Source organism: Aegilops tauschii, chromosome 5 (assembly GCF_002575655.3).
Source record: "Aegilops tauschii subsp. strangulata cultivar AL8/78 chromosome 5, Aet v6.0, whole genome shotgun sequence".
NCBI classification, from domain to species: domain Eukaryota; kingdom Viridiplantae; phylum Streptophyta; class Magnoliopsida; order Poales; family Poaceae; genus Aegilops; species Aegilops tauschii.
In genome coordinates, this window is record NC_053039.3 from 68,212,434 (window position 1) to 68,223,033 (window position 10,600).

At 44.0% G+C, this 10,600-nt stretch overlaps 1 long non-coding RNA gene across 1 annotated transcript; it reads left to right on the top strand.

Moving 5' to 3' along the window:
* The first annotated feature begins 4,216 nt into the window (after nt 1–4,216).
* On the top strand, nt 4,217–8,357 carry LOC109777749 (uncharacterized). The gene is made up of 4 exons (XR_005756256.3): nt 4,217–4,711; nt 5,262–5,630; nt 6,447–6,607; nt 8,029–8,357. It is a non-coding gene; the product is annotated as an uncharacterized lncRNA (long non-coding RNA).
* The last annotated feature ends 2,243 nt before the right edge of the window (nt 8,358–10,600 follow it).

Sequence of the window (10,600 nt, forward strand, 5' to 3'; positions counted from 1 at the left end):
GCTTCTAATTTTTCGAATTGCCACTTATGACAAGACACTTTTAACTTGGCAGAGTAATATTGGTTGCATCTTTCATATGGTGTCTAGCTTGCATTACTTCTATTTTCTTGAAAATCCTTCTGCTTAGTTTACACATCGTAGCTGTGAATATGGCATGTTGTCCTGTTTTTCTTACATATTCCATCCTCATACGGTTGTCTTACATCAAAGTATTGCTTGTCTGTATCATGCTTCAATGAGTTCTGAAGAGCGATTTTATTCTTTTGTGTTGTGGGTACGACTTGACATGGCAAAGTCAAAAAAGAGCAAGGAAAATAATATAGTAGGGAGTGGTGTTACTCGTCGGGTGAAACGGAAAAGGATCAGCCATCCAGATTCTGCTGGTACTTATAGTGCAGTAGAAGGTCCAAGTCCACCGGCTAAATCTACAAACACAGTATCACCTGCTCCACCAGCTGCAACATCCGCTTCAACTGTACCAGCATCTCAACGAGTTACTCGTTCGTTTGCTCTGGAACTGGCCAGTTCCCAAGCTGCCTTCACACCTAACACTACTTCCGAAGCACTGATGACACAACAGGACTTGGCAAGATCAGATGAACCCCATGAGCATCAACACCAAGACGGTACCTGACCGAGTCAAGTTGCAGTTGCATGGTCCTTTATATGTGCTCTCACAGTTTGATGTACACTAACACTTTCCATATTCGTTGTTAAACTAGCACCACGGCGCAAGCGGAAACAGACATCAGGGATAATGCTTGACAGACTAACAAAATCTAAAGGAGGAAGAATGGAGATCCATTTTGAGGCAGGTTTAAAAAGGCCACGTGATGCTACAGAGTCAGCCAAGTTAGTATCAGAGGCAACCGTTGCCGTTAGGTGTCATGCACGTATCCTCCCGACGTGGATCCAGTATAGGGATGAGAAAGACAATACCCAGTTTAACACCTTCCTTGACCATTTATCCGTAAGTAATGTTATTCATCGCAATTAGTAATATAGTCTTGCTCTGTCCCATACTTTCTAGCTTCCTCCTAATAAGACTCACATTCTTTTTTCAACAGATGAGGTTCAAGTTGGATCCGAAAGATGATGCAACTAAACAAGCATGCACTCATGTTTTTCAGTCTGCTCTGCGACAGTATCGGTACCACCTTAGAAAATCTCACTTTGAAGGCAAGGCTAACAATGAAATCGCCCAAACATCTCAAGTGGAATATATTACAGATGAAGACTGGACAGCCCTCGTTAAACACTGGTCTGATCCAAAGTATCAGGTAGGCTATATGTATTTGATCAGACCACATATTGAACTTGTATTTATGTATGTGCCTTACAAGTGTATCTTCTTCTAGGCTAACTGTTTGAAGAACAAGACCAACCGTTCTAAAGTGAAATTCCAACAGACAACAGGATCTCGTAGCTATATTGCACACTACGAGGCTCTTGTAAATAGCTGCTACATCCTTCTTTTTTCTGTGCCATATTATCGTATCTATATTGACTTGTTCCAGATACAGAGGAAAGCCTGTGCGGACCAAAAAGAACCTGAACCAAATGCAGTGCAAATCTTCAAGGATTGCCACACCAGCAAGATGAAGGGCATGAGCAAAGCAGTTCAAGCCGCTGTTGTAAGTCCTTACTCCTCTTGCCTTTGAACTGATTGGTACTGTAATGTGTTCATTTAACTACTTGGTTTGCAGCCAATGTCAGTTACTCTGTTCACTTTTATACACAGTTGTCTTAACGTATCATTTCACCTTACATGGTTTAAAAGAGATGAAGGGTATTCTTTTGGTCTTGATCTGTAATCTAGTTGTTATGTTCATGTGCGCACACAATGATAAAATAGCCTGTTTGTTTTATATCTGTTTGCCCATGATATGAATGATGTCATACTATGTTCATCCTACTTTAAACCATGTCTCTTTATCCTTAGATGTCAACGAATGTGAGGAAATAGACAATACAGTAGGCATGCTACATGGACATATGTTCCGAAAGTGATTTTATTATGTAGTTGGCACTACAATACATGCTAATGTATTACAGTAGTTCACCAAAATAAGTTATGTATAAATGTGTAACCTACTTTGTTTGTTTTTGTCTCATTAGTAACTTATCTGGTACACTAATCTACAAGTTCAAACTTTGAGGAAGCTATGGAACAAATGATTGAACAGCCACAACCACCTGAAGGTGACGAGGCTACCACAGGCACAATGTCACCTCTTGCTGCAGTAGGTCAGTATCTCTCCACTAACAGTGCAAAAAGCACCTTCCTGCATAATTCTGGGTTGGTTGTCAAGGTAACCTCGTCCAAATCGCCTACTGAACAAAATCTTCCTGCTAGACAGAGTGATATATCTGTGCTTCAGACACAAGTCCAATCCCTAATGGACGTCGTTTTGGAAACAAGAATAGTGGTTGACAAATGTCGTCAAGATATGAATGGTTTTGAAACTAGACTATCAGACATTCGCTTCGTTGTTCAAGAGCAATGGCGGAAAAAGGTGAAGATCGTGCTGCTCCATCAAATTCTACAGCCTGAAACATTAGCTTTCAGGTCAAATGATCTATGCTTCTATACATCTGATGGTGCTTTTATCTGCAAGGACTGTAAACTTTATGCCAACAGGCCTTTTGTTGTACGGTTGGAATTTATTTTGTTCTGATACAGCATTTATGATGCTGCCAAAGGCTGCAGTAATTACGACGCTATTTTTGTATAGTGTAGGTTTATCTTAGTAATGTATTCGGCCGAAAGCTTCGTAGGAGCCCAACATGCCAACATTCGTCGGGCCCATTCCAATTGGGCTAAAAACGATTATCGGCCGAAATTTGCATGTAGCCCACTAAAAATATCTGGGCCTAAATTAGCATAAGCTTTCATATTTTTCTAGTAGGCATGTGCCCATAGTGGGCCTTTAAGAGGCCTAAACATAATTTGGGCCCTCAGTAACAATAGGCCGTTTACAGGTGTAAATATCTCGAGCCCATAAAAAACATGGGCCTTTAATAGACCGAAAGTGAGATTGGGCCCTGATTGTGCCAAATAACCCACTGGTCTTAGCAGGCCGAAATGGTGGCCCATTTACGACGCGGATCTTTCACAGGCCGAAATTCAGACGGGCCGTAAATGCACCGACCTAATACATGGGCCTTTAACAGGCCGGAAGTTCGGTCGGGCTAGATTATTGTCATTTTTATATGGGTCGTTAATGGGCCTGATGTCACGTTGGTCCACATATGGCCCATGGATTTCGTCCGACGTTAACAGGCCGAAAATCACAACGGGCCGAAAGTGGCGCAAATCTATAGTGGGCCTCTAACAGGCCAAATGTCAGACATGGCCGAATATGACCCAAATCCTTCACGGCCAGGGCAGGTCGCGCGCCCCCTCCCCCTCTGGTCCGAATTGGACTAGGAAGGGGGGCGGCGCCCCCCTTTCCTTCTCCTTCTCCCCTTCCTTTCCCCCTCCTAGTAGGAGTAGGAAAGAGGGGAGTCCTACTCCTACTAGGAGGAGGACTCCTCCTCCTGGCGTGCCCTACAGGGCCGGCCGGCCTCCCCCCTTGCTCCTTTATAAACGGGGGTAGGGGGCACCCTAGGACACACAAGTTGATCATTGACCTCTCCCAGCCGTGTGCGGTGCCCCCTCCACCATAATCCACTACGGTCATATCGTAGTGGTGCTTAGGCGAAGCCCTGCATCGGTAGCTTCATCAACATCGTCACCACGCCGTCATGCTGACGAAACTCTCCCTCGAGCTCTACTGGATCGTGAGTTCGCGGGACATCACCGAGCTCACTACAAGAAACTTGCTAATCCATGACGGAATTGTGGTGACGTTCTCGTAGACCATCATGAAAACCGTCACGTACTAGCAAGCAGCAAATGGGCCTCAAAATGGTAGCTCCTTTATGACAGACATTCAGGGACCGTCACGGAAACCGTCACGGAACGGCTTACTAGGCCAAGCCATTTACACCCTCATCCACGATTTGGACCGTCACAGATGGCTCCTACTGATGATGTGTTGTGTGTGCCCTTTGTTTGGCCTGCATGTCAGTCAGATGCAAGAAGGGTGTATATAGAAAAGAAAAACAGAGACCAAAACCGTGAGAGAGCGCGCGCGAAGCAAAATTTCAAGTCACCAGCGCGGGGAGTCAAAATTTTCGAGCTAGCCCATTTAACAGAGCCCAAACCAGCCTAACCCTAATTACCCTTCTCCCTCCCTCGTGCCTCCGCCGCCACTTCACCTTTCTCCTCGCGCTGCTCCATGTCGGCGGCGCCAGCGCCGAACCACCCCACATCTGGCCACTCCCCACCTATCCCAGCCCGAACCCCCCAGTCAACCCCACGCCATGCCCATCTCCATTCATATCGCCCCATCGAGCTATGGCAACCCAATCCTACCCCTCGATCTGAGGCGGCAGTGGTGGCGGCGGGACCAACTGCCGGATTTGGATGTCCCTGAGGTTGCTGGCGGCGGGCACTGCCCAACTCCATCTGGCGGTGAGCGGTGGTGAGGTACAGGAGGCGGAGACAACGCCACAGATCCAGAGTACATCGGCGGCCCTTGTGGCTGGGTCCAATTTTCCGTCAGCCGCGCCACCGTCGGTACCCTCGTCGTCGCAGCCGTCTTCTCCAACCGTGGTGCGCAGTCTCCACACTTCGCGGTTCACCTTCTCCGGCCGGCAAGGCCCAGTACGTACCTCTGCACTGTCCCGTACCCTCCCTTTCCCCTCTTCTTCTCTCCATGGATGGATGTTGTTGTTCCTGGTAAAGGATGGTTGCAGGCCTCGTTGGCCAGGTTGAGTTGGTACAGGCAGAGTATCTGGGCGTCTGCCTTGTCCACCATTAAAACGAACAGCAGAAGGCACGAGCACCACTTCCTGGGATGCTCGTTCGCTACTGGTTGTTTGTGATTTGTAGACGTAGGTTGTTCTGCTTCCTTCCTAATTATACATTTGTGCAGCACATTCATTTTTTGTGCTGGAAACAAAAAGTATTAGGCAAATTTCCGTTCTTCTTAGAGTTCAAACATTGCTTTGTAGTTGTGCACTGTAATTCAGAGAGTCTGACGTATGTTGTCTGATTGTTTATCTAGTAATTGCCTGAAACATTTATCCTGGGAGCTTTTATAATTGAGAAACTCATACCATTTTATATCTAAATGAAGACAAACTCATATTTGCAGATTCTGTCGGTACATGCTATTTCTTATCTGTTGTTTTTCTTTGCATGTACTTTGTAGAGAAAAAGTGCCATGGATATCACATCCTGTGGTTCTGCGCATAGATAGGCCTCCTCCTCCTCCTCGTGTGCTCCACTGTGTCCATGGCGCTCACCCCGTACGGTACCGCCTCTCCAGTTCCCAATCCCACCGCTAAATCGATGGATGGATCTCCATGGATGCTCGGGCGCGGAGGACCTCCTCCCGTAGGATCCACGGACGCGGCGCACCCTGCAGCCGCTGGTCCAGGAAGAGGGCGGGCACCGCGGCTTGTCCTGCTCGACGATGGTGGCGGCGAATGCGTGTGCTGCTCCTCATCCTGAAACTCCAAGGAGGAGTGCCAATACAACATAAGCACGCCCCGCCACTGAACAATGGCCATGGCGCTAGGTAAGGTTGTGCTGCTATGCCTATATTGCCCAGAGTAAACATTTGATGTGACAAATTGCTTGTGCTGGATATGGTCAGTCTGTAGCTTCGTAATCTTGTTTTTAATTTTGGGGAAAATTGTTGCTTGTGCTATCAAATATGTACTTTAATCTGTTATTGGGCATGCCAAATATTATCAAGATCAGTTTCTGTATTTGTTTCTACACATGGACAAAATACTCTTTTAACAAACAGTACAATTGATTGCTGATTCACTTGGAGCCACAAATTCGTACTGCCAGCATACTTGATCGAGGATGCAATTCTTCCTTTTCAGTTTTTAAGAAGCGAACGTAATTGCTGATAATTTTTGTTGCTATAGTGCTAGTGCACAACACCAAGATTTTACATTACATTTTTATTATGATACCGTTGCAAATGAAATGGCTCCGATAACAGACAAGTGCTTGCTAGTTGTACTTGTACGAACAAATGATCTCCAGATCCACGAGGCTGGCCAACCGATTGGCACCAAGTTCACACCCTCATAGTTGTACTTGTGCTACTTTTTATTGGCCAGTGTTAGTTGCTATGAAGTGGCTAACTGTAGCCAATGCTGGATGCTTAGCCTCTTGTTATAAGGATTACCTTCTGCTGCTTCTGCTACCTGTTATGTTACCAAGCATCTGGCCTCCGTTTCCCGATTTCTTGGACAATGTTTTTCTCTCTCTTGAGAATCATCGTATTTTGGAAAGGCTGCTTGTGGTGTCAAATACAACTATTTATTAGTGTCAATTTCTGTGCTACTAATGCCTACAGCCTTCTCCACCCATCCAGCGGTGTACAGGACGTCCTCCTCATCGAAGCGGCCATCCATGACAAGCTCTCTTTGCTGGAGGAGGTGGAACAGCAAGTCCAGCACCCGCTTGGCCCCTGTGTCCTATTGCGCGTGGACAAGCTCACCAATGGCTGCGTCTTCCTTCCCTCCTACAGTAGTGGTGAGCTTCTCCCCTCTCCCCACTTTCCCCCCAAATCTGGATGACAGTTGTAATCTGAATACAAATCATGTTTTGCTTCAGTTTAGAGGTGGATTCACTTTCCGAGATGAACGTGTGAGCTTGATTAGTTGCCGATGGTTTTGTGGGTCTGATTCTCTTGCACTATTACACATAATTTAATTAGGGCAAGCTAATTCTAATCCACATAATATGATGTAGCTATTTTTTTCTAACCACTGGTCTTCATGTTGCGTTCGTACTCATCTTTTGGGACTTAATTCGGAAGTCACAGCTTGTTAGATACAAATTCAGCTGTGGCTTTGTATCTTCCTAGAATGGACTTGTTTTACAAATGCTTATATGTAGTACTTGAGAGCAAACCTAAAAAATTGTACTTCTATCATCAGCATCTTAGAACTGTAACTCTATATTTTGTTGTCTTGTTAGTATAAAAGAAACAAGTTCCTATTCTAAAACATAGAGTTTAGGATTCAGATTGCAATGGACAACAATAATTCTGTACATGGTAACTGAATTCCCTCCAGTTCAATATCCCAATATCCCACAGTACATATATGATACATCAATTATCACTTCTTTTCATACCAAAGGCTTGGGTAATCCCTTTCGATGGTTGAAATGAAGATTTTAATCGTGGTAGTCTGCTTTCTCCATCTTAGGTTCACACTGTGGATGCATCACAGTATGATTGATTGTTGTACGAGAAGCTAGTATTCTTTTTTTGTTGTTGGAAGGTACTTGTGATATTATTATTCTCCTGTAGCATAATAACCTTATTAAGAGAAAAAAGGTTTGTTTCCTTTCTGTTCTGATGTTTGCCTTTGTTACCAGGATAAAAGTATTGCTTATGTTATTTATTTCTTATAGTAAGTACGAAAGTGCCTTCCCTTGATTTAATTTTTATACTTTTTATACTTTATATTTCACAACTCATGAGAGATCAATAGTAGGAATTTCAGAATGTTTTCATAGCATGATTCAATTTTAGTGTAGTGATAGTCTGGAACTTCATGTCAAATAAGCACAGTGAAGTTTACTGCCAACTCTATTGATCTATGAATGCTCATCATTCCGTTTTGTTGCCGTCGGTTGTTTCTTTTCACACGATTGATTTTGTTGCACTACTTTACATCGCGGGAGTGAAAAAATATAGGACTTGATAACATGTACTCCCTCCCTTGCTAAATATAAGTCTTTTCAGGAATTTTAATATGGACTACATACGGAGCAGAATGAGTGAATCTACACTTTAAAATAAGGCTATATTTATTCGTATATAGTCCATATTTAAATCTCTAAGAAAAATTATATTTAGGAACGAAGGGAGTAGTAAGTTACTTCTAGTTTAACCTACTGGCTATAATACTATATATTGTGATATATTTTTTATCATGTGGCAGATATTGGTTTATGGGAGCATTTTCAACAACGAAGACATGTGTTCTCACGACTTTGTGGAGGGGTGGATCAAACGGCTAGGAATGTGGGACGACCCGTGATTGATGTTCGACGAGCGTTGGGCCTTGCTTGATGGGGGCGGCGCTGGTTGTAGAGTAGCATAGTGTTCTTTTTTTGGCTCTTTTTTTGCTCATGTATAGGTATTTTCAAGTGTGTTTATGTAATCTTCTTTTTTAATGACATGAGCGTATATTTTTTTATCAAATTATTATTGGCTTAAATTTCCATTGACCAAGAGAAATGAGACATGGGCTAATGTCCTGACTTGAAATTAGTGGGCCGTACCATAATGGATTGAAATTCTAATATTTGGGTTGATTACTATATGGGCCGACAATCTTGGACTGAGCTAAAATTTAGTGGGCCAAATAATTTGATGGGCTGACTACTACATGGGCTGCCACGTCAGATCCATGTCAGATGATGATGTGGTATACGCATTAACGCCGTTATGAGCACGTCAGTTAACTACCATCCATGACGGCTAGGAACCGTCATGATCCGTGACGGTTTTGGATGGTCCGTCAAGGAGCGTGCAGTGGTCAAATTATGACGCGATATGCATGACGGATTTCAAATCCGTCACGTATGCCCCTGCATGACAGTTTTGTGCAGGTCGGTAACGGATTGGATCCGTCACGTATTAACAGATTTCTTGTAGTGGCTGAACGTGTGCTGAACACGGAGGTGCCGTACGTTCGGTACTGAGGATCGGTCGATCATGAAGACGTACGACTACATCAACCGCGTTGTTATAACGCTTCCGCTTAACGGTCTACGAGGGTACGTGGACGGCACTCTCCCCTCTCGTTGCTATGCATCACCATGATCTTGCGTGTGCGTAGGAATTTTTTTGAAATTACTATGTTCCCCAACAGTGGCATCCGAGCCTGGTTTATGCGTAGATGTTATATGCACGACTAGAACACAAGTGAGTTGTGCGCGATACAAGTCATACTGCTTACCAGCATGTCATACTTTGGTTTGGCGGTATTGTTGGATGAAGCGGCCCGGACCGACATTACGCGTACGCTTACGCGAGACTGGTTCTACCGACGTGCTTTGCACACAGGTGGCTAGCGGGTGTCAGTTTCTCCAACTTTAGTTGAACCAAGTGTGACTAAGCCCGGTCCTTGAGAAGGTTAAAACAACACTAACTTGACGAACTATCGTTGTGGTTTTGATGCATAGGTAAGAACGGTTCTTGCTCAGCCCATAGCAGCCACGTAAAACTTGCAACAACAAAATAGAGGACGTCTAACTTGTTTTTGCAGGGCATGTTGTGATGTGATATGGTCAAGACATGATGCTATATTTATTATATGAGATGATCATGTTTTGTAACAGAGTTATCGGCAACTGGCGGGAGCTATATGGTTGTCTCTTTATTGTATGCAATGCAATCACCTGTAATTACTTTACTTTATCACTATGCGGTAGCGATAGTCGTAGAAGCAATAGTTGGCGAGACGACAGCGATGCTACGATGGAGATCAAGGTGTCGCGCCGGTGACGATGGTGATCATGACGGTGCTTTGGAGATGGAGATCAAAGGCACAAGATGATGATGGCCATATCATATCACTTATATTGATTGCATGTGATGTTTATCCTTTATGCATCTTATTCTACTTTGTTTGATGGTAGCATTATAAGATGATCTCTCACTAAATTTCAAGGTAAAAGTGTTCTCCCTGAGTATGCACCATTGCCAAAGTTCGTCGTGCCGAGACACCACGTGATGATCGGGTGTGATAAGCTCAACGTTCATCTACAACGGGTGTAAGACAGTTTTGCACACGCAGAATACTCGGGTTAAACTTGACGAGCCTAGCATATGCAGATATGGCCTCGGAACACTAAGACCGAAAGGTCGAGCGTGAATCATATAGTAGATATGATCAACATAGTGATGTTCACCATTGAAAACTACTCCATTTCAGGTGATGGTTGGTTATGGTTTAGTTGATATGGATCACGTGATCACTTAGATGATTAGAGGGATGTCTATCTAAGTGGGAGTTCTTAAGTAATATGATTAATTGAACTTAAATTTATCATGAACATAGTACCTGATAGTATTTTGCTTGTCTATGTTGTTGTAGATAGATGGCCCGTGTTGTGGTTCCGTTGAATTTTAATGCGTTTCTTGAGAAAGCAAAGTTGAAAGATGATGGTAGCAATTACACGGACTGGGTCCGTAACTTGAGGATTATCCTCATTGCTGCACAGAAGAATTACGTCCTGGAAGCACCGCTGGGTGCCAGGCCTACTGCAGATGCAACTGACGACGTTAAGAACATCTGGCAGAGCAAAGCTGATGACTACTTGATAGTTCAGTGTGCCATGCTTTACGGCTTAGAACCGGGACTGCAACGACGTTTTGAACGTCATGGAGCATATGAGATGTTCCAGGAGTTGAAGTTAATATTTCAAACGAATGCCCGGATTCAGAGATATGAAGTCTCCAATAAGTTCTACAGCTGCAAGATGGAGGAGAATAGTTCTGTCGGT